Raw genomic sequence first — 24,200 nt, forward strand, 5'->3', positions numbered from 1 at the left:
GGACAAGGAACCGACAGATCCTCCTACCCCATGGTGACCCTGAGGTAAGAATCCAGGTAAGAATCATATGTGGGATTGATGGGGTGGGAGCGCGTGGCGGCAGGGGTGGGGAGAGGCAGCAGCCTGCCTGGGAACAGGGTGGCCTGCCCTTCCAGGGGGGAGGGAGCCTCGGGTCAAATTCCTCCTGAGAGGGGGGTTGGAGGCATGGGCCCTGGGCAGGGGGCTCAAGTGTCACAAGCAGGAGGCCCTGTGTGGGGCTGTCACTGGTCCAATTCTCTGGAATGCAGGGCGTTTAGGGGAATCAGCCGGGCGGCAGGTGAGGTGGTGTGTCAAGGGAGTCGACGGGACCCTCGGCTGCAGAGGTGACTGAGGGGCAATGAGGCTGGCCCGGCTGGTCCTTCACCAACACTGTGGTGAGAGAGGGCGCTCCCACCCACCTGGTCCTCCGCCACAGTGACCACCCCAACTGACCAGGAATTCCCTGGGGAGACTCTGGGCAACAGCTCCTCCGAGGGCCCCCCGATTGCCTTAAGACCTCAGCAGGAAACGATGAAGACCCCCCGGGCACACTTGGGGACGTGGGGAAAGGCAGGCAGCCATGGCGGGCCCTGCTCAGCCACCACAGGGCCATCCACTCCACCTCTGGGTAGGACCTCCCCTCCTCCACTTCTTGGGAGTGTGAACCCCCCGGGGGCAGAGGACAGAGGACATGCCTGCCAGGACAGTCCTACCCGGGAGGCCCCCCAGCTTTGGGGGCAGCTGTCACTGGGCCCTGGCCTCACTCCCCTTTAGCTTCCCTGGTCTCCATCTCGCCTGCCTTCTGCTTTCAGGACCGGATTCCAGGGATGTCTCCTCCTGCCCCTCAGGTCAGGGCCAAGGGGCCAGCACATTCCTCACCTGCTTGTCCGCCTGCTCACATTCCTCCTCCGAGAACCTGCTCTGGAGGCAGCGTAAATCATCAGCCCGTGGGAGAGCCCAGAGCGGAATCCTTGAAAATCTGACTCCAAGTAACTTGGCTGAGGCTGAGGAATAAATATAACAAAGAAAGAAGAGAAACACAAATATAAATACCTTCTCCAATGTTCTTTAAACATTATTATTATTATTTTTTACTTTCCATCTAAGACTGACAATCTTTCTCATGCTTGTGTCAACACTTGTATTTGCATGTTCTATGTGTGGCTCATGCTGACTCCATGACGAGTTCAGAATTTAATTTAAACAATGTCAGAAACCCACTCATGAATCAGGCTGAAAAATCATTTTCTCAAAAAATCAAAATGGGGGTTGAGGTTGTAGCTCAGTGAGAGAGCACTTGCCTAGCTCGTGTGAGGCCCTGGGTTCCATCCTCCGCACCACATAAAAATAAATACATAAAACAAGGGTATTGGGTCCATCTACAACTAAAAATATTTTTTAAAAAAATCAAAATGCATTTGAAAAACGATAAATATCAACAACTTTCACACAGTCGATTCAATCTCCCAGTATAATAAGACAGAAGTCACACTGTCCCTCCTATTTAAATGGCTTTCCAGGCAGCCTGGCAGCATTCAACAAGTGTCCAATGTGTGCTGAGGGTCTCTCCAGCATTATTGGTTTATCGAGTCATTTCTTCCCTAAGACTTTGTGTTATATTTCAAATAGACTCAACTGCCCACCACTCAGTCCTAAGTCAGGCTTCAAAGCTCTGGGGCCAAAATGGACCTGTACATATTGAGTTGTAATTTATGGGGACAGTGAGGTAACAGGTTTAAATATCACCCCAGACTTTTAGGGAAGCCGGGTTCCTAGGGACCCAAGGAAGTCTTCCCTGTGAGCTCCACCCTCACAGAGCAGAAGGATCTGCCCCTCAAAATGCAGTCATTAGAAAAGGTGAGCTGTGGTGACACAGATTTTCCTGAGAGGTGATAGCAATGTCCCTATGTCCCTTGAGTGAGCGCCCAGACCTGACTGAGCACAGCCATTGGCCAGCCATGGGGTCCTGGCTTCCATTTGCCCTAACAACCCTGAACTAGCTAACGTCTAAGCTCTGACTTCAGACGCCACACTCTGGGGTCCCCCCAGTGACTGATGACCCATGCTCAGGGCTCTCAGAGAGGTCAGGTTTCCCTGGCCCAGGGCCTCAGGGGTTGGAGTGGGGCTCCCAGGTGTTGTGGCTCAGGGTGTCAGGAGGCAGAGGCTTGGGACCACAGGACCATTAATCCTGAACCCACTGTGACTCCGAGTGGATGTTTGGGCACAACTGAAGTCAAGGAGAAATCTCTGTTCAACGTGGTGGGGTGGGCACCTGCCAGGGAACTGCGGAAGTGGACCCCTCCTAACAGCCTGGTGGGAGACATCCTGTCCTGGAGGGCAGGGGCAGTCCACACTGCTAGACACTGGCTTGAGTAGGGTGGTTGCTGGGTGTGAACACCGCCCAGATGACTGGCTTCCTGCTTACAGTCAGGTCTCATGCCAAGTCCAAGGATGACCCCCTGCCTGGTTGCCTGCCAACATGCGCAGATGTGACCAGTTGGGAGAGAGAAACACGGGATGAGGCCGCGGCAGGTAACATGGAACCACAGAGGGCCACCCCAATCAGTCCACGGGAAGCCAGAGGCACCGGCAGAGCCACAGGCCAAAAGGGGCATGAGCAGAAGCAGACGGGAAGGGTACTAGTGCCAGCAAAGGAGGCAGATGGGCAGTGGTCAGTGTCCTCCTCAGATTAATTAGCATTGCACCTTGGACGCCAGTCAAATAGCAGGCTGCGGAAACGCCACAGCAATATTGTGCTGCTAATGCGATAAATGATCTGGACGTGGTGCCAAGCGTGGCCACGTGGAGACCACAGCCACTGTGTTTTGTGACTTTCCACTCTCCCCTGGAGGGGTTTAGTGTGGGATCAGAATAAAATCTGAGGAAGAAACACAGGAAAGTGTCACAAAGCTCTGGGCTTCACCAGAATGGTAAATTCTAAGTCAGGAGAGGATCTGACTTTAGCAGGGGGACTCCTGCAAACTCCTGTCCTCTGCTGGTGAAACAATCTCAGGTGACAAGGACTCAAAAAAGGTGCCTGTGGATAATACATCATCACAGATGACTCAAAAATAAGGACAAGAGTCTGGCAGAGATGCAGTCAGAGAAGGAATGTGTTTACACCAGGTGAACACGAACAGTTGTACTAGAGAACGTCTGTGTCATAGATTGTTTAGGTTATTCTAAAAAAATCATAAACAAGAAAAAGGCAATTTTAAAGAACAGGCTATCATCCCAGATCACATGAACAGGGTGAAGGTGTCACTTTACTTCTTAGAACAACTTCGGAAGGTTGTTTCCTGCTGACAGAACGTAACAGATGTGTCAGTTTCTATGTAACCTTAACTGGAATGAAAACAGCGTGTATAGCGACAGCAGAGACAGGAATCTTAAAACAGAGGAACAGACCCACGGACCCACACCAGTACATGTCAAGCACCCAACAACGCAAGCCCTGGCGCCTTGTAGATTAGAAGTGTGAAAGTTAAGATGTGTTGTAAGCTGGGCGTGGTGGCCCTTGCCTATAATCCTGGCTACTCAGGAGGCCGAGGCAAGAGGATCACAAGTTGGAGCCCAGATTGGATAATTTGGGTAATTTAGTGAGATTCTGTTTCAAAATAAAATAAAAATGGCTTGGGGTGTAGTTCGGTGGTAGAGCACTTGCTGAGCACGGGAGGCCCTGGGTTCTATCCTGTAACTAACACACACACACACACACACACACACACACACGAGTTCTGAACCAGGGTAGATCAGTGCTCGCCCCATGATAAGATCTCTGCCTTTGGGGTACCTCCCGCATGCAGTGCTGACTACCCACACCCTGGCCTGCCTTATCTCTGTTAGGCTCACAAGAAGCTGAGATACTGCTGTTCCGCAGTGTCGCCCTTGGGTGTGACTCTGAGGGAAGAAGCCACAGGCAGCTCGTGGTGTGGACACTTCCGTCAGCAGAGAAACCACACACACTCGCCAAGTCACCCCTCTCGTCCCTGCTGCTGTCTGAGCATCGACTTCGGGTTCCAGGAAAGAACAGGCCACCAAACACTAACAACGCCCCTGAGGGAGGAGGGCTGCAGGGTGACGGCTGTGAGGTGCCCGTCGGGCGCTGCCCAGCTGGGCGGTGGGCAGACAGCCCCACAGAGGGCAGAATTCTCCAAACTAGTGCCTGCCAGATAAAAGTGCGGGAGCACTCCAGAGATGGGGAAGGGCTAACTCAAATCCCTGGGAGGCCAGAGAGGACACAGTGAGAGCCGTAGAGGGGGACGGAAGGAGCCCCAGGGGAAGCCACTGCTGGGTCAGGCTTGGCCTGGGCACCAGAGTGGGCCTGGGGCTCTTGACTGTGTTCTGCGAACTCTTTACACAGAGGCCTGCCATGATGTCACTCTGGTGTCCTAGACCTGCTAGAATGTGAGCCCACACTCTAGAGGACAGGGGAGGGGGACAGAGACGCAGAGGCCGGTGGGAAGAGACCTGGGTGTGCCATGGAGGTGCAGATGGAGGTAGCTGGGGCATGTTTGGGAGGAGCCCTGCTGAGGAGACGGGTGTGGGGAGGGAGAGGAGGGGAGCTGAGCGGAGCGGAGGGGGCGGGCTCGCAGGGTGGGAGCAGGAGCCGGCTGAGCTCCAGGCGGCCAGGGATCCCCATGGGAATGTCAAGCACAGACATGTGGGCTGGGCCGTGGCAGGGCTCAGGGCTGAAGATAAGGGAAATCCTGGCCTTCATTTGCTGGTGGATGATTTTCAAAAGGCCACCTAGGAGAAGGACGTAGATAGGAGGGGGACTGTAGGGGGTGGCCCAGGGTGGAAAGCAGCAGTCAGTGACAGGGACAAACAGAGGCCAGGACAGGGAGTACACTTCCAGGAGCAGTGGGCCTGACCTGGGCTGCTCGGGGCCTGGTCATGACCCAGGTAAAAGTCACATCATTGCCACTCTCGCTAGGAAGTAAACACTGGGAAGTCTCTTCTTTGTCATTTAGCCACAGCGCGGGGTTGATCTGCACTAGTTAAGATATGTTGTGAGCTGGGCGTGGTGGCCCTTGCCTATAATCCTGACTACTCAGTCCCCTGATTGGTTTTATTTCTAAAGTGGGGATTTAAAAACAAAACCAAACAGGAAGTGCTCCAAATGGGGGCGGGGGGAAGCCCTTCGGAAAGTTCACTTTGAATTATAGGAAAAGCCACGTTTCTTCCCATAATTAACACACATGCTCACACAGGCTGGCAGACACACACGCACACACAAGATCTCTCAACAGCAGTATTATTTTAAGTACTTCACATCTTGATAAAAGTCTACATAACGTCCCTTACCTGCAAGCACATTTGGAAAGAGTATTTTAAAAAAACCCATGCAGATGCCTAAGGCCAGGTCCCCATGTGACACATGTGGACATGGTTCCTCACTGTGGCTCTGGCTTGCCTGCAGGAGTGACCCCAGAACTGTGTACCCCAGCAGGGCACTCTGCGGTGGCCTGAGTCAAGTTTGAGCGGGGTCCGCCCTCCTAGGTGCTCAGGGTTTTGCTCTGAGTATTCTTCTGCCAACCTAATCTGCTGTCCATTCGACAACTGGTAAGCCCAGGGGGCATTTCTCTGCTTTCCACACCACCCACCAGCACTCACGAGGTGAGGCCTAAAGAAGATCAGTGCATGCACTCCCCATCCCTGGAGGGGGGACAACCCTTGGCCTCGTCTCCACCTGTCCCTTCTAGTTCCCCACAACCATCGTCCTCCACCAGCACCACCATGAAAACGAATCCCAGCCCAGCATTGAGTTCATTTATGTATATGGGATGTACCCAAAAGACAAGTTTGTTTATGCAGATACAAATGTTACAAAGATTTGTCCTTTCAAGAGAAATGAGTCATGAGGGTGATGACAGCTATAAGCCAACTTCAGGCATTCTCCTGTGGACAACGTTAACATCTTTTGCAAGTGTGTTTTCTGTGCTAGAGCATTCCACATAGTAACTAAGCTCCTAGTCATGCAGAAATCGCTCGTAGTGACCTTTCTGTGGACTTGTGCACGCGGCTCAGGAAACAAGATTCATGGTCTAAACGTGGAGCAGGCCAGGCTTTGAGGGTGTGTAACCACGAATCTCATGGGGCACAGAAACACATTCTCACAATTTTACCAAATAGCATTAAGATCGACCGTATTGAAGTTAATACAAATAGAAAAACTTTACATACAAGAAGGCCCATGGTCATGTCATTTGTAACGACAAAAGATAGAGAAGACGAAAGAATCAAAACAAACAAATGGACACACGGATCATGTCACAATCATGTACTGGAACTCTATGCACACAGAGGATTTGTCAACTATTTTAAGTTATGGAGAAAATGCTCTCTCTCTCTCTCTCTATATATATATATATATATAAATTACTTTTTAAAAAAAATATTTGTTATTTTTAGTTATACATGATAGAGTATTTTGACATATTTATATAAACATGAAGTATGTCTAATATATTCATTTTTTAAATAGAATAAAACTACAACTGAATTTTAAGAAGTCAGTTTTACAGATGTTATTTCAAAGGTCAGAGACCTTCCACTGTATTAATTATTGCTGTGACATTATAAGCATGACCCGTGTAACTCCCCATCATGTTCAACCACAAGAATGGGGTCAAAATTGTAATAGGCTGCACCCCATGTGTGTATAATATGTCAAAATACACCCTACTGTCATGGATATATAAAAATAAAATCAGCAAATAAAAAGAAGAAAAAACAATACATTGTTAAAACATTGATAAGATTTTATTTATTTATTTATTTATTTATGTGTGTATGTATGTATGTATGTATTTTAAAAGGCAGATAGAGATCAGGGGCTGGGCTGTGGCTCAGTGCACAGCACTTGCCTGGCACATGTGAGGCACTGGTTTCCATCCTCAGCACCACATAAAAATAAACAAATAAAAATAAAGGCAGGCTGTCCATCCACAACTACAAGAAAAAAAATTTTTAAAGGCAGGATGATGCTTTTTCTTCATTCTTTTCTCATTTTCCTCAGATTTCAATAACGAATGTGTAAATCAGATACTGTAACCCCAGGATGGCCTCCGGTGCCGGGCAGGCGGGCAGGGAGCATTCATTCCCAGCTGGAAAGGTGTCCGGGCCCCTCCTGCCTGCACCTCTCTCCTCTGTTCTGCTGGCTTCCCACTGGACCCTCCGGCCGCCTTCCAGGTTCCCCACTGAGGCACTCTGGGTACCAAAGAGGCCCCACGCGCGTCTCTTCTCTGCTGGACCAGTGACGTGAGCACCGCCCCACCCCTTTGGCTTCCTGGATCCCTTGGAACCCTAAGTTCCTTGGCGCACCCTTTCTGCACACCTAAGCCCCAAGCACACTGCTCTGGGGCTGCCCCGCGGCCCGGGTCCAACTGCACCTGCACAGCGTGCATCCTTGTTTAGTTTCTTGCTGACTGTAAGGTCCTGGAGAGCGGGCCCTTGGTCATCGTCATCTCCACCATTCTCACATGTGACTCCATAGCTGGTCATACACAGAGCAAATCGCGTGTATGAAAAGTAGAGAAATAAATGTGCTGTAAAATAAGCTTTCTTTGTGTGGCACTGGGGTCTCACACGTGCTAGGCAAGTGTTCTACCGCTGAGCCACATCTCCAGTCCTACACAGCATTTTATTTTAGAATATTTCAGATTTATAGAAAACTTGCAAAGATAGTACAGAGAGCGCTCATACTCCACTCCCAATTTTCTCTACTTCGGTCAACATTTTGCTTTACTATGATTGATTTATCACAACTGATGAACCAATATCAATACATTATGGTTAACGAAAGATCGCATTGGATTCAGATTTCCTTACTTCTCACCTGACGTCCTTTGCTGTTCCAGAACCCCATCCAGGGTCACATCTCCTTAGGCTCCTCTCAGCTGGACGGCTGCTCTGGTTTCCGAGGCCTTGACAGTTTTGAGGAGTGTTGGCAGGAGTTGAACAGAACGTCTCTCTCTTGTCCTCTGTCCCTTGATTTTCTCAAGGTCAGACTGGGCTGCAATATAATTCTAAGGAGGAAAATGACCTTAGGTAGAGTGTTAGAGTTCTGCAGAGAAACGGAAGCACGAGGGTATCTTTCTGTCTGTATTAATCGATGCATCTGTCTACCAATAGATCAGCCCACTGCTCTTTATTTCTAGGAATGGAGTCACAATTGCGGGGACTGGCGTGTCGACACTCCTCAGGGTAGCTGGCAGCTGGAGACCTGGGAAGAATGGAGGGGACAGGTCCTGTCGGACAGTCTCCTGGAGGCACATGTGCCCTCCTGGGGGATCTCCGTCTTCTTCTCATGTAGCCTGGATGAATTGGATAAGGCCCACCACGTTATGGAAAGACACCAGATGTAAATGTTGGTCACATCATAGCAACATCAGAGGCTTTGACGCCTAAGAAACAGCACGATAGAAATCATCAACTGAGCCAGGCACGGCGGCACACGCCTGTCATCCCAGTGGTTTGGAGGGTAAGACAGAGGGATCGCAAGTTCAAGCCAGCCTTAACACCTTAGAGAGACCCTGTCTCTAAGTAAAATCTAAAAAAGAGCTGAGGATGTGGCTCAGTGGTTAAGCATGCCTGGGTTCAATTCTGGGAAGGAGGAGGAGGAGGAATCATCAATCAGTTTTAGGGGGCAGGGCTGCAGAATCAGGACTTCAAACCAGAGAGAAAGAAGGTGAGTGGGGTCCTGGGCCTGAAGGGAGGTCCACTCAGACCCACATGCTCATCTCCTCTGTAAACACCTTCAGAGACACACCTGACACAATGCATTAGCCTGTTTCTAGGCATTCCTTAATCCAGTCAAGCTGACTACTGCAGTGAACACACACAGGTTACAAGAGCCAATTTCAAGCCACATGTCATTCAGTATACCTCAGGTCTGACGGATTGGCACTGAGCAGGGGACATTTACACTGTTTCCTTTTAAGACACACAAGCTGAACACCATCAGCGATGGCCAGCCATGACCCCTGCCTCCAGGCCCCTGTTCCTGGAAACCAGGGACAGCCCAGGCTCCACAGGAGCCCGCAGCCTGGATGCTACTGTGTGACGATGCCAGGGGCTGGCCCTCGTGCTTGTGGATGGGGCGGGGCTGGGGGTTGGGGTGCAGCTTACTTCCTGAGCCTTGGCTGGGCGTGCTTGTCACACCATTGCTGCTCCTAGAGTGTAGAGGCCCATGGTTTCCGGGAGGAAAGAGGGAGGCCGCCCACCCTGGACTCTGAGGAGAGTTTCCGAGTTCAGCAGAGCACCCCCTTCATCCCGCCCTGCACCCTCCTGCCAAGCCATGATTATGCCTCAGTGTCAACACCGACACCAGCAGAGACATAGCTGTGAACTGTCTGCCGAGAGCTGATGACACCCTTTTAAATTTGAGCTGAAGAACTCTACAACAAGTAATTGTGAATATGTCACCAATTTTAGATTTAACAGATTTCATAAAAATATTTCTAAGACGTGTAGTTATTTCTGTCCATTGAAGAGGATTTTTGTTGTTGTTGTGGATTTTTGTTGTTGCTGTGTTTTGCTGCTGGGGATTGAACTGAGGCCCTCACACGTGCTCTCCCCCCGGCCTACACCTCCAGCCTTCATTTAAAGACTCTGATGCATATTTGAGCATTTACTTTCTTATTCAAAATCGACAAGTTCCAAGACGTGTAAAAATGACAGAAGAGTGGCAAGAATCTGGAAACCATAGAAACCACAGAAACAAGCTGGCGAATCATCAGGAGGAAAGCAAAGAGACCGTGAGACAGAAATGAAGTTTGACATCGATGAAACTGGCAGAGGTCCCTGGGGGGAGAAACCAGCTGTGGGTCAGGAAGAGCGGCGACCACCAGCCGCCCTCCAACAGGGACGCAGGCTTGAGCCCTGCAGGGCAGAGCGAGGACTGGGACCCAGGCCACACTCCCAGGAGGCACAGCTGTGTTTTTGTGGTTGACAGGATAACGCCCCCTGACACCTGCGTCCTCGTCCCAGGAAGCTGCAGGTGGTGACATTTCAGAGCACAGGGCAGTTGGTGGTGCAGGTGGAATCAGGGCCACCTGCAGCTGGCCTTACCAGGGGAAGGAATCCTGCACGGTCAGGTGTGCCCCGGGCAATCACCAGGGCCCTCAAAGGCAGAAGGGGAAGAGGGAGGAGGAGGACAACGCGGAGAGGGGCCTGTGGGGAGGAATGGTCCTGCTGATGCCGGTTCAGATGTCAAAGGCATCGGGTGAGCTCCTTGGCTGTAGCCCAGTGACCATGCCAGACCTGTGTCCCGCAGAACGGCAGGAGAATACATGTGTTGCGCTGTTTTAATCCACCTTTGTGGTAATTTGTTACAGCAGCAGTAGAAAACTAATATGGTCACACGTCACTTGGTGGCAGGCAGACATTCTGAGCAACGCGCCCCTGGGAATTTCCTCACCTCAGAGCCTACTCACGCAAGCTAGGGTGGCTGCGATGTCACTAGCCATAAAGCCCCGTGTGACCACGTGTTGGCCCAAATGCCGTCGTGTGGTACATGGCTATGCATTACTAGTGGTGGAGACAGTACTGTTTCCAGGTAGAGCCAGGTGTCATTTTGAGGAAATAAAGGGCACCTAGAGAGCAGTCTGAGGACCTCCTTTCCCTGAAGACTTTAATCCAGGAAAAAACTCCTCTTAGGAAATCGTTGATTGGAAACCCAGACCGGACTGTTCTCCATGACCTCAAGGGTCTTTCCTGGGCTGGAAATCGGTTGCTCTCCTCCACACTTTGGAGTCAGTGTAACCGGAGGGCCAGGGCTGGGCCCTGCGGGGACAGCGCTGCCATTGCTGCACTGGGTGGCCTGGGTGGCCCTGCACTGCACACTCCTGGGGACAGCCAGCACACTGGTCTAACCTTCAGACCAAGCACAACCCCAGGTCATAATTGAGGCTTGGTGCTTCGGGTATCATAGATGTGACGTAACAAGAAGGGTGACCAAGGCTGGGAGGAGGGGGACGAGTAGAAGAGAAAGGAGTCACCCATGTATCTTTTAAGGGAACAAAACTTTGGACACTTTGTTCTGCTTTTTCTCTGCAGATCAAGATTTCTGTGTGCAGCTCAATGACAGCGGCACAGACTGGGATCGCCAACTTGTTTCCAAATCATGTTCTCACACATGTTAATAACTGCTCAAAATTTACTACAGCATCTGTTTAAGCCTGAATCAAACCCAATTCTCCACTCATACCAAAGGGACTTAAATAAGAAAACAGAAACATTTCGACCAATCAAGTACTGTTCTGGGAGAAATATGTACCCACCCTGGGTAAAGGAGGAACTTCAAAATTAGGAAAAGGAACCCCTCTCAGTATCGACAGGAGCAACACAAACTGTGAGAACTGAGCCCTGTTCCCAAGTCAGCACACACCTGCCCTGCATGTGGAGGCCACCGGCCGGCTGCCCTGGGAGGAAGGACTTTCCTCTCCCAGGAAAGTTGCTACTAGGGGGGTGGGAGGTGGTGGGAGGAGGCTCGTGCACAGCCCAGGGGATGTGCACATCTCACTGGGGATGGTGGCTGGGTGGCTGGGAAGACTGCAGGAGATGACGGTGGGCACAGGAAACGTGGCCCGAGCGAATGAGGGGAGGGTTGCCTAAGGAGGGTCCCCAGCAGCTGAGCACAGCAAGAGTGAGGCCAGCCTGTGGGTGGGTGGCAGAGGCCTGGCTGGAGATGGGAGAGCTGCGAAGGCAGTTCAGGGGCCTCCCCTGCCTGGCTCTGTGACCGCGGACACAGCTCAGGTGTGGCTGGTGGGAGGTCCACCAGCGCAAAGTTCTTTCAGGTGGAGGTCCAGGCCAGCCGCCACGGCCTGGGGTGGGTTTCCTGACCCTGCTCCTCCTCTGCCACCTGCGGGCTCTCCCGTCATCTGGCATTTCCACCTCGAGGGAGGACAACTGTTGACCTGCTAGTGCCAGGGACGGAGCACACCCCCCTGAGCCACGCTCAGCTGGGGCCTGTTCACCAGGGCAGGAGGGCTCCCTTCCAGGGACCCTCTGCCGTGCTGAATTACACAGAGGATGTCAGAGCCCAAGTGCCAGGTGGCATTGAGATGCGGAGGAATGCAGCGCCCCACCCACTGCTTACCTGCCACCCTCACCTTCAGGGACCAGCTCCATCTCCCCCCAGAACCTGCTTCCTGAGGGGCTCAGCTGCAGCCCTGGGCCCCGAGAGGAGGGCAGGGCCAGTGGGGCTGAGAGGGCATTCGAGCTGAGCACAGGTCAGGCAGGGAGACAGCAGCAGAGCCCAGCTGTCAGGAAGGGCTGACAAGGATGAACTGATCAAGTACTACTAGCAGACCTTTCTTACCCCATGAGGCCATCCTTTGTCTATTTAAAAAAAAATCTTAAAGAGTTGAGAGAGGTGACCCCACTTCTCAATGGGGACTGCGGAGCAGTCTGACCGGCTTCAGAGCAGTGTAACACTGGAAATGGGAACTTCTTCTTTCCCACGGACGGGGACCCAGAACCTAGGAAAGGACTCTGGGCCAGGAAGTCACCTTCATCTGTGCCCTGGAGCAAGAGGAATGGGAGCTTCCGCCCCCGTGGGAAGAAACTCTTCTCCACCTGGCCCCAGGAATCCCCAGAACTTTCCAGAAATGACAAGACATGGGAGGGGTCAACCTCTCCTACCCTCCAGACTGACAGGGTTTCTTGTCGGCTTTTCCAGGAAGCAGTGGCCGGGGCTGCTGGGGACAGAGACTCAGCTCCCGGGGGCAGCCCTGAGGGGGGCAGCCCTCCCACTCAGGGCGGAATCTGGCCAGGCAGCCTCTGCCCGCAGCTGAAATCCATCCGGCAGGGAGCGCCTCCCTATCCGAGGCTGGGGAAAGACTGTTGATCACACCCAGCGTCCATAATCAACAGACACCACGAGAGCACAATTATCATGAAGTACCTTTCAATGAGTTAGGACTGGATTGCTTAAGTGGCTGAGCTGGTTCACCTCGGGCAGCTGCCAACCATCGACCCACGGTACGCCTGGCCCTCAGGCGTCTGTCCTGAGCCGCTGCTTCTCCTGGGTGCCTGGCAAACCCTCCCAGCGCCATCGCCCTGCAGCTCTGCAGGCAACCAAGCACCTGGAGGCACCACCCCCAGATGTGCCTCCTGCACAGCCACCCTGGGTGGGGGGACCCCATGGACTGCAGTGTTTCTAGCACGTCTGGGGGGCTGGTGGTGGGACCCCACGGTGGCCAAGGTCTGAGAGCCAAGCTAGCTGTGGGAATCTCTGAGCCCCACTCAAGATTCCACATCTCCGTTCCCCTCCCGCCCGCTTCTAGACGCGGCCCGCTGCCCACATCTGTGCGGAGAGGTCACCCGGCCCCGCCTTCTCTCCCACCCCCAGCCTTCACTCTCTGCCCCAGGCCCACTTCTCTGCCTTGTCTGCCAGCTTCCTACACATCTTCTGGGCCTTTGTTCACATGACCTCTTGTGTTTTTGTTTTTGTTTTTCACGAGCTTTGGTTAAGATGACTAATTGTGGCTAATAAGCCAGCTCAAAATGATTTATTCAACACTTCTAGAGAGGGAGAGAGAAATATGGCCCTTAGAAGAATCTGAGACAGGTAGAGAGTCCCCTGACTACAGCCGTATGAGGCCCCTTCCTGCAGCTGCCAACTCCGCCCCCTCAGCCCCACCAGGAACCTAGGACTGTCACCAGGGAACCGGGAGATGCCACACGGTGAAGCCCCAGAGAACAGGGTCCTCCTGAAGCCTCCACCTTCGGCTGTTAGTCAGCTGTCATGTTGCTGTGACCAGGACACCCAGTGAGAACAATCAGAGGAGGGAGAGTTTGTTTGGGACCCAGGGTTTCGGAGGTCTCAGCACATGGGGGCAGAACATGGTGGCAAAGCCCAGGACAGGAGAGCTGCTCGGCTCACGACAGGGTCAGGAAGCATTCAGAGAGCAGGGAAGGACCACAGGAAGAGCACTCCTTCCAGGACACACCCCAGTGACCCCCCTCCAGCCCCACCACCTGCCTACAGTGACCGCCTGTCAGTCCACTCCACTAGATGGACTGAGAGGTCACAGTGCTCAGGATCTAATCATTTCACCTCCGGGCAGTGCTGCATTAATGGGAGATCCAAACCGTAACAGCCACCGGGGGTCATGTTCATTGCTTTACCTTGGCATATGTGTCTTACACACTCGCGATCAACTGCAGTTCATATTCTATTCGCAGTATTTTTAGGTTATGGAGAAAATATTCATTGTATAAAAATTGATACTTTAAGAAAAAACAAGAACAAGAAAACAACTGAATTTTTAAAAGTCAGACAAGACACCATCAGTTTCCCAACAGGCTACTTTGAAACCTAAATGTCCCTCAGAGGACCAGGTGTTGGAGGCTTCGTTCCCCGCCCCCCAATGGAGCTACTGAGAGATGCAGAAGCTTTAAGAGGCCTAATGAGAGTCGCAGGTCACTGCCAACGTGCCCTCAAAGGAAAGCTGGGACCCCAGTCTCTTCCTCTGAGAGCCTCTCACATGGCCCAGGCTCCGGGTCCCAGCAGCCTGTGTTTAGGTGTGCCCCTGCCACTAAGGACCCTTTGAACTTGGGGACATAGTTTGGCCTCCTTGAGCCTCCTCCCTCCCCTAATCTCCCAGGGAGTCAGTGCAGTGGGGCCTGGGAAGGACTTAGCACAGCGTGGAAGTACTCGGTACTTAGCACCTATATCAGCGCTAGCCTTGTGAGTCTCACCCTTCTCAGGGGGCTCTGGGCCTGCCTGCCGGGCCCTCCGCAGTCCTCTTGGTCTTCCCCAGAGTATGTCACCAGCCACAGCAGAGGAGGGAGCACTGCTGCTCCTCCCCGGCCTGCAGTGGACGACCATAGTTAGTGCCTTGGCCTCCTCCGAGCTGTCCCTTTGGTCTTCTGACTGCCCCTGGGGAGATCACAGGAAGAGCCACTCCCTGTTTAATCATCCCACCCTCCGCCTCCTCCTAAGTGGGATTCTTCCAAAGCACAGCTCGGGTCCTTCACACCCCAAAGCCCCCACTACCTTTAGGGAAAGTCTTCCTTGATTAACAGGGAAGCCCCTGGCCCTGCTCTGCACGGCTCCTGCGTCACCAGTGACCTTCATCCTTCTCCCTGCACAGCCACATCCTAAACCTGAACACAGAGCTCAGACAAGGGACTATAGAACCTGAAGTCCTTGGCTGTGGTCACAGCCACCCTCACCTGCTGTGGTCAAGGCCACCCTCACCTGCATTCACATCCCCCTACCAGGGATTGAACTCAGGGACCACTGAGCCACACCCCCAGCTCTAGTTTGTATTTTATTTAGAGACAGGGTCTCACTGAGTTGCTTAGGGCCTCATTTTTGCTGAGGCTGACTTTGAACTTGAGCCTCCTGCCTCAGCCTCCTGAGCCACTGGGATTATAGGCATGCGCCACCCAAATGTTTCTTAAGATGATTAAAAAAAAATTCCTGCAATTAATGGGTCAATCTTTGACAAACCAAATCACTAAAAACAAAAGAAAAAAGAGAAATGACGATGAGATAACAAACCCAAAGAGATGAAGACTTAAAGACAATGCTGAGGCTTTTTCCAATCAGGGCGTGATTTTTTAACGAAAGATTTTTTTTTTTTAATCTAAAAGTGATCAAGAAAAAGTAGAAAACCTAAATAGACTGGTAGTCATGAAAGAAATGCAAAGATTAAAAAAGAATTCTCCCTCTCCAGAGATTGAAGCCAAAGCACTTCTCTTGATGAGTTTTTATCATTCTTCAAAGAAGGTTTTCCTGGGGGCTAGTGCTGTAACTTAGTGGTAGGGGGCTTGCTTAGCATGGGGGAGGCCCTGAGTTCTGTTCCCAGAATTGCAAAAAATAAAAAAATAGAACCTTTAATACATTTGAAGATAATAAAAAACAATAGAAAGTTAGAAGAAATTCTAACTCATGTTTTAAAATAATGTATTTGGATATCTACATTTTAAAAATCTGTAATAGAAAATAAGAGTAAGGGATATTGGTGACATATGAAAAGCGAAGGGTTAAGAATAAATGCGGGCTGGAAGAGCCGCCTTCAGTGACTCTCCGACCAGCACACAGCAAGCACATGACTGTGGCCAAGGCCTCCTGCCATCAGAAGCTGCTAACGTGACCTGGGACCAGCCAGCTTTTCTAGAAAGGAATTCAGCTACTGGTGCTAGGGAGGGAGGTTGACCAAATTGCCTTTCCATGTACACAGGAAGAAGCCCAAGGACACCCACCGTTCTGTTCAGATCATCTTCTCTGATAGAAAAAGAGCATTACACAAGTTCATAGCTTCACTCTGATTCCATTCCGGAAGAAGTCCTGAGGACAGCTGAAGTGAGGGCAGAGGTTACGCAGCCACATTGTCAACTCCGAGTTGCTAAGGGTGTAGAAATGTGGCAACAAGCGAAGCGGACTTCAGAAAACTAGGCCTTCAGCATTGTGTGTGTCGAGTGTGATACATCCATTAGAGGCGATACATTTTTAAAGACATTCAAATTTTTGCCAGGTAGGGTGGCACCTACCTGCAAGCCCATCCACTTGGAAGGCTGAGACAAGAGAATTGTGAGTTCAAAACCAGCCTCAGCAACTTAGTGAAGCCCTAAGCAACTCAGTGAGACCCTGTCTCTAAATAAAATTTTAAAAAGGGCTGGGGATGTGGCTCAGTGTTAAGCATCCCTGGGTTTAATCCTTGATACAAAAAAAAAAAGATATTTAAGTTTTTGTGTAAATTCTTGCTAAACTGTGTAAATGCTTATGATACTCTTAACTAACACAGGCTACAAAGTCATACTGACGGGATTTCAGGTGTGCATGGACGCACAGGACAGGGTTGCTGCTGATGCACAGCATGGGCACTGAGCCTGGACCATCGTGGAAAACACTTTTGTTTTTTTTGTAGTCCTGGGGATGGAACCGAGGGGTGCTCTACTGCTGACATGCATCTCCACCCCTTTTTATCTTTATTTTTTTTAACCTTGGCACAGGATCTTGCTGAGTTGCTGAGGTTGGCCTTGGACTTGTGGTCCTCCTGCCTCGGTCTCCCTCCTAGTAAACAGGATAACAGGCATGCGCCTCTGAGCCTGGTAAAACACACAGATGTTTTTCTTCTCTTTCATTTCTTTCTACTTCAACATTTTTCAAAAATAAGAATATACTGCTTTTGTCACCATATAAAAAATTTTAAATGATTTAAAAATGGAAGAAAATAAAGACAAGGACAGGACGATGGGTGAGAGCTGAAGTGGATTTGTGTGTGTGTGCGTGCACATGTGTGTGCGTGTGTGTGCATGTGTGTGCGTGTGTGTGCATGTGTGTGCGTGTGTGCATGTGTGTGTGGGTGCACATGTGTGTGCGTGTGTGCGTGTGTGTGCATGTGTGTGCGTGTGTGTGCATGTGTGTGTGTGTGTGCACATGTGTGTGCGTGTGTGTGCATGTGTGTGTGCCAGAGCACTGATGCTCTTAGGATGAGGGGAACCTGAGCATGATCCTTGAGAGTGAGCGGACCCCCTGGAGGTGGGTGTGGAGGAGCGGGGTGGAGGGAAGGGCCTGCGGGACATGAGACGTGGGATCATGGCTCCAGGGGGTACCGGCCCTGCCCAGTGCAGGAGAAGATGTTTCCTCCCCAGAGATGGCAGAAAGAGAGAGGAGAGAAATTCACTGGACATTTCGTATTGGGAGGAGGAAATTGAGAATCATCCTCATGCTTCGGTTTTCTCTCTCTTTCTGGGGCGGGTGCAGAGGTGCACATACTGTAATCCCAGCAACTCAGGCGGTTGAGGCAGGAGGATCACAAGTTCAAGGCCAGACTGGGCAACTTAGAGAGACCCTCAGCAGTTTAGCAAGAACCCATCTCAAAATAAAAAAAAAATGCTGGGGAATGTAACCCAGTGATAAAAATGCCCTTGGGTTCAATCCCTAGTACTTAAAAAAAAAGTACTCTGGGTTACCTGCAAAAGTGGAGCTGGGCAGAGCCAGAAAGGGTGTGAAGCTGGAGTTGAGGGCAGAGTCTACAGAATAAATTGGAGATGAGGGAGGAGCTCAGAGGACATGTAGAAGGTGGCCAAGGAGTGTTGTGTTCCAGGTGAAATGAAGACCATAATGCAGGCTAGTGCCCCTAAGCAAGCTGGAGTGATTTCCAGGGAGCCCAGCATGGCACCTGGGGAGCAGAAAATAGCTGTTGGTGGATTACCCTGGAATCCCCACTCCCTGCCCTGCAGGACACGCTCCTCCAAGTGGTATTGGGGACGCAGGTTCCAGTGGGCTGGGCTGGTGTCTCCATGTCTCTCTGCCCACATCTTTCCCTGGCACTGAGCCAGCTGTGCACAGGAGACCTAAATAAAGGTGGGCTGCACTGAGACGAGGCACCTCTCTGCTTAAACGAGATGAGCTGGAACCGAGTGAGTGGTCAGCTAATCCATTGCCTTTGAACCCATAAGCACATACATATGGGGATTCAAAAAGAAAAAGAAATTGCCTGGAACCCCGGTGAATGTGTCAGCCACATGCTCCAAATGACCCCATCAGTGATGTGAACAACACGGGAGACCTTGGATACCATTCTTCAAGCTCCTCTGGTTTGATGATCAGTGCAGGTAGGGGCAGTCTCTGTTTTCATCAGGCCTGGACAATTATTGGAAGATCCCAAATGGTCGGGGGAAATGAAACAAGCATCCAGCCCTGACGTGGAGTCTCACAGCTGTAATTGCCACCTGTTTTCACGTGCCATCCTGTCTGATTTTCAAGCTCCTCCTTCCTTGGGCATGTCCTCCTCCCTAATCCTCACCTGCCCTTTCACCCTCTGAGTGCTCATCCGTGTGACCTATTATAGACTTCCCGCTCTGCTGCCTCTGCCCTGGCCCTGGAATGAAACCCCAGAGAGGAGAGCGCACTCTTTTATTCCCAGCTGTAGAGCACAGCAGGGCTGCATCTGAAGGCGCCCTCAGTTCCTATCATGACACTAGTCGTGGCAGCAGTGGCGGTGCTGGGGACGAACCGGGAGCACTTTCCCACTGAGCTACAGCCCCAGCCCTTTTCATTTGTTTATTTTGAGACAGGGTCTTGCTAAGTTGCTGAGGCTGGCCTCAAACTTGTGATTCTCCGGTTTCAGCCTGCTGAATCGTTGCTCAGTAATTATTTGTTAAATTAAAATGTTCTGGTTCCCCCCCCCCCCCCCCCGCCTTCCCATCCTTGCTGTTTCTCCTGTTGGATTCAAACCAGAGGATTATTTGCAGATTTGTGAGAAATGGGTGGGGAGGCGGAGGTGGAGCAGCACTGCTGGCCAGCAGCCAGAAGGCTGAGCCCAGGGCTCCCCAGGTTCACTCTCCATGCTGACTGGTGGGTGCGATTGTGGAAGGGCTGCGGGAGGCTGTGACCGTCTGTGCGCGGTCTCTACCTACCTATGGCAGAGCCGGGGGAGGACGCTTGTTTCAGATTTCTGAGCTCCGTTATCTCTATCCCAGCAGGCCCCTTTCCGCTCCCTGACCTGGGTCCCTTACCTCTCTCCTCCCTCCGATGCACACCCAGAGTGCAAAATTCCATTCCCTTGGCCAACTATCACTTTCCAGGTAACACAGTTTTTACCCTTCACTCTTGAAAGTCCTGGTGGGTTCACTATCGATGGGTCTGTTTTCAGACTGTTTGCCGCAGTCTGGCTGGACACAAAATAACTGGGAAGTCACAAGCCACTTGTAGGTTCAAACAGGAACTACTTTATTGCCAGAACCCAACGGGAACTCTCCAGAACTTCCCGGAAACTCTGCGAGAACCAACGGGAACTCCGCAAGAACTCAAAAGTAGCGGGCACCCGAGGTAGCAGATGCCGCCCCATTGCCGGACAGCAGAGGTTCATATACACAACTGAACACACAGCTTGTTTCAATTTAGCATCATCCAGTTACAGCAATCAGTCATTATCTTAATAATTATACAAAGCTTAACTTAATTATCATCATCTTAATGGCTCGCTGGCGTTACTTCTCAACCACTCCTTCTGGCAAAATGCCAGGCGCCATCTTGACTTGGTTGTGGCTCTCAACAATTAAGGTACCGATGGTTTTAATGTGAAAATTATACTGAGTGCTTCCGGGATGGAAATAAATATCGTGACCAGATCCCATGGGATTGTTCAACTGAAATTGGGGCGTGCAGAAGGGCTTTTGTTTTTTGTAATTCTGCATTCCGCTCGTTCATGACCTGCCTGTCTCGCATTAACCTGCTTCATGCCAGTGCTGAAGGGTCTCTGTGCTCTCAGTGTGAGGCCGGCTGGCCAGTGCCAGCAGAGCCAGCATCTCCCCAGGGAGCTCGCTATGGGGCGCTGTCCCAGGAGGCTGGAGAGTGGGGCTGCTGGGAGGGCACTTGGTTGTCGCTGAGCCCTGAGTCTCAGAAGCTCCAGAGGGTGGCTGTGGTCAGGTTCCTTGCAGGCTGGGAGGCCTCCAGAGAGCAGGGTTCTGCTGGCAAAGCTCCCCCCAGCCCCCTTCCACACCAGTGTCTCCTTCTCCCTCAGCACAGCAGAGCTCTGCATGAAGGACCGAGTCTTGGCACTCACTTTATGGGCTGTCCCCGAGGACCCCTCAGGTTCCACCCAGTGTGTGGGGGAGCCCTGGAGCTGACCTGGGGGTAGGAGGAACGAGTTGGCCCTTCATGGTCTGATTTTCTAACAACCTTACCCTTTCCCTCTATCAGCACGTAGGAGCCAGGAGAAAGAGAATTTGCTTTTATTGATGTCCCCAACTGCTAGTGTCACCCCAGACATGTAGTACATGTTCAATAAATATGTGTGAGTGGCAGGCGGGGAGGAGAGGGGAAGGAAGGGGGATGTTTCATCGCTTCCCTTCCAGTGATACCAGCCACCCTGAGAGAAGCAAAAGACCACCACTCTGTCCCTCTATGGCATCAAGGACCATCCATGCTGTGGCAGCCTGGCCCCAGCCATGTCCCTCTGTGGACGTCCCCCTGGGTCTCTGAGCTCGGCCCTGGCTCTGTGCTCCCCTGGATGGCGCCCCTGATCCAAGTTGCACATAACTAGCAGAAAGTGCATTGAGCAGAAGCAGCTTAGGAGCTGCTGGTGTGAGCAACCCGGCACCCTGACGCTGGATCACCTGAGCGAGGGAAAGAAGAGGGGAGAACAGCGGACCCCAGATTCAGTCTTTGTTCATTCTCCTGGTTGGTCCAGGCTAACAGGCCGGGAAAGTCCTGGAATGGGCTGCTGAGGCCACTCTTCAGGCCCCATTCTCCTTGTGCTCTTCAGACCCAGAGAGGGGCCCTCATGAGGACCACGGGGAGCTCAGCTCAGTGTCTCTGGGGCGCACTCTGCACTCCCTCCCTGAGGACACTCTCTCTGGACGGGGGCTCTGGTCCTGAGCCCTTCTCCCTGCCCCCGGGGGGGGGGTGCTCAATGGACAAACGGTGGCTCTTTGCAGGCCACAGCTGACAGGTGAGGAAAACAGCCCTCACTGTGCGTAGCTTTGCACAGTGGCCTCTCTCGCTCAGAGCGCCTGGCTGAGGCGCACCAGGACCCCTCTGGCTCTGTCCTTTCAAAACCAAGTGTTCAGAAGCCCCCTCCCCTCGACTTCCAACACTGCTGTCCTCTCCCCTCCTGGACTCCCTCTGCCCTGGGGAGTGAGCCCCTTCTGAAGGGCGCCTCATGTGCCCATGTGCCCCACATGGCAAGTGCTCTGTCACTGCACGTGCGCAGCCACTCGGATGCAAGGCACCTGCTTTTCTGGGACAGTTGCCATTTGGAATCAGGCGACTTCCTCATTGTGTGCCTATTTCTGGACAAAGAAGAGGATAACTGAATGAGAAGCAAGCTCATCTCCCACACCCTCCAGCTGCCCAGCAGGCCTGATGGGGGACAGCCTGGCCTTCCCCCGGCTTTCTGCACCGTGGCAGGAGTGGGTCGGACCTCTCTGGTCTGACGAAACGTTCTGAAAGGCACCCTCTGCGCTCGCCCTGTGCAGGGTCCTCTTCTGGTGGCTCAGCGGCTGCAGAGGGTCCAGGTACCCTGTCTCCACAGTCTGCTCTGGTAGCCCTCAGGGACCAAAGGGAAGAGGGACACCTACCCAGCAGCAAGGGCCACTGTTGCCTGGCCACCTGGAGTGGAGAGGTAGCCCCTGGGGTGGGCACAGCAGTGGCCGCCAAGACCTTCTCCAGTGTGAACTCAGTGAGCACTTCCGTGTTCATAGCACCAGTTTTTGTTTCGTTTCATTTTTATTTTTTACTATGAGTAGGTGATGTTTCTAAAATTGAAAAGTTTTAACCATAAAACAACTCCCTAAGGAACAGGAAGCTCAAAATTTAGCTCTGACCAAGCCTTTCCGCCTGGGGCCGTGGTAGGGATGGGAGAAAGATGGGATTCGTTGGTGGAGGAGAAAACGGGGGCAAAGGTCTCCCCAAGGGATGGGCACTGCTCAGAGGTGGGTGGAAGGAGGGAGGGGTGGGCTGGGACAGAGCTCTGGGAGAAGGCCCACTCCACGCCCTCATGGGAGGGGTGACTTCATTTGTTTTACAGATAAGAGGCATGGGCAAGCATCACATTTCTAAGAAATATTTGGAAAACAGAAAATTTTAGTTCTTTTCAGAATCTTCTTTCTTGTAACACAACATTTTCACTGAAGATATGGGTTTGCAGTGATTTACTTTGAAAATATCAAATTCTGTTAAGTCTTTGTAAATTGTCTTTACAAGAACGATTGTACAAATGGTACTATGTTTGAATAATTCAAGATCTAAGTCCTAAGAAAAATAAATAAAATTAGAGGAGAGCATACCTGGGAAGAGCTTATTCCCCTGGGCAGGAAATCGCCGCGGATGTGGTACGCGCAGCTATGGTTTATGTCTATCACGTGTGCACATGTTAGACTCAACCCAATCAAAAGAAGAAAATGAAGGGTATTTACAGCACATACATCACACAGAGCGTTAACATGGTGTTATGCAAAGAGACAGCACAAGTGGATGAGAGAGACCTGCTCACATGGAAGGCACGCACGGTCCATGGCAGGCAGGCGCGCCGCTGACCACCGTGATCCTAGAGGGCTCCCACCCACGTGAAGGTGCTGTTCTTGGAAGCCTTGGACTCTTATCAGAACCCAGGGAGAGGCCTGGCCTGCTGCCCTGGGGAACCCGGCAGGGAGACAGGGAGACCCTTGGAAGCAGCCGGAGCCCGGGCACCAGGTCTTGCTGAGTTCTTTGCACTTGGGTTGGGTTTGCAGCATGAAAGGTGAACAGTAGTAAAGGAGGGATCGGGCGTGTGTGGGGAGAACACAGCCGAGCAGAGTACCCTGGGAGGTGAGGAGCCTTGTCCCCTGGCCACAGCAGTCACTGCCTCCTTCTTCTCTTCCCCTGTCTGGACCCTCGGCCACCACAGCTCCACAGAGTGCTGGAGCCCTTCCTCTCTTCCCCTGGATTATCCTCCTTTGCAGTCTCTGCTGGTTGGAGGCATCGGTCTCCATGACAGCAGCATGCTTCTTGCTTTGGGAGAAGATCATCAGGGAACTGTGGCCGTAGTCAACAAGGATCCTTGTGACCAGGTGACCCAGCAGGGCCACCCCAAGGAAGAGAATGGTACCTGTCTTAACTGATTTCTCACTTGATGAACCAGAAAAATGCCCAGGCCTCTACACCTCAGAGCCGTGGGCTCTACTTCCCAGTGCAACTGGCCGAGCCACAACCACCTGTAAAATCCTTGCTTTCTCCATGTTCTTGTCTCAGACTCGGGCACTGCCAGCCTTCCAGTTGTGCGGCCAGTGTCCCAGAGGTCCTTCTCAGCCATGTTCTCCCTCCTGCCCTGCATGTAGAGGGGCCACCTTGTTTATTGGAACAGATGCTTTGGGGCGTACGGGGAGGGTGTCCAAGCCATCTGGGTGCTGTGACAAAATGCCCTAGACGGCTCAACGACAAGAGATGCCTGCTTCTCAAAGCTCTGCAGGCCAGGAAGTGCTGGGTCAAGGAGCAGATGTGGTGTCCAGGGAGGCCTGCCTCCTGGCTCTCAGACGACTGTCCCACCCTGGCCTCAAAGGGCTGAGGGGCAGAGGTCTTCCCTGGCCCACCCCTGAGGCCCACCCCCGTGACCTCATCTCCCCACAGGCTGTATCGCCTGATGCCTTCAGAGCAGGGGTGGGCACGAACACCAGGCCAAGACACAGGGACCCTTGCTGCTTCGTTACACCCAACGGGGAAGCCAGGCTCTCCCAGC

The 24,200-nt window shown here is 52.1% G+C and overlaps 1 protein-coding gene across 1 annotated transcript in view; it reads right to left on the bottom strand.

Annotated features, from left to right (window-relative positions):
- Positions 1-1,002: 1,002 nt before the first annotated feature.
- Positions 1,003-24,200, bottom strand: part of Arl4c (ADP ribosylation factor like GTPase 4C) — a 64,592-nt gene continuing 41,394 nt past the window's right edge. Inside the window, exon 2 of the transcript XR_009226291.1 lies at positions 1,003-1,022. The gene's annotated coding sequence lies outside the window, so the exon portion shown is untranslated. The remainder of the gene's footprint in view (positions 1,023-24,200) is intronic.

This window comes from Marmota monax, unplaced genomic scaffold (assembly GCF_021218885.2).
Source record: "Marmota monax isolate L192 unplaced genomic scaffold, Marmota_monax_Labrador192_F-V1.1 WCK01_AAM20220418_F8-fsc00041, whole genome shotgun sequence".
NCBI classification, from domain to species: domain Eukaryota; kingdom Metazoa; phylum Chordata; class Mammalia; order Rodentia; family Sciuridae; genus Marmota; species Marmota monax.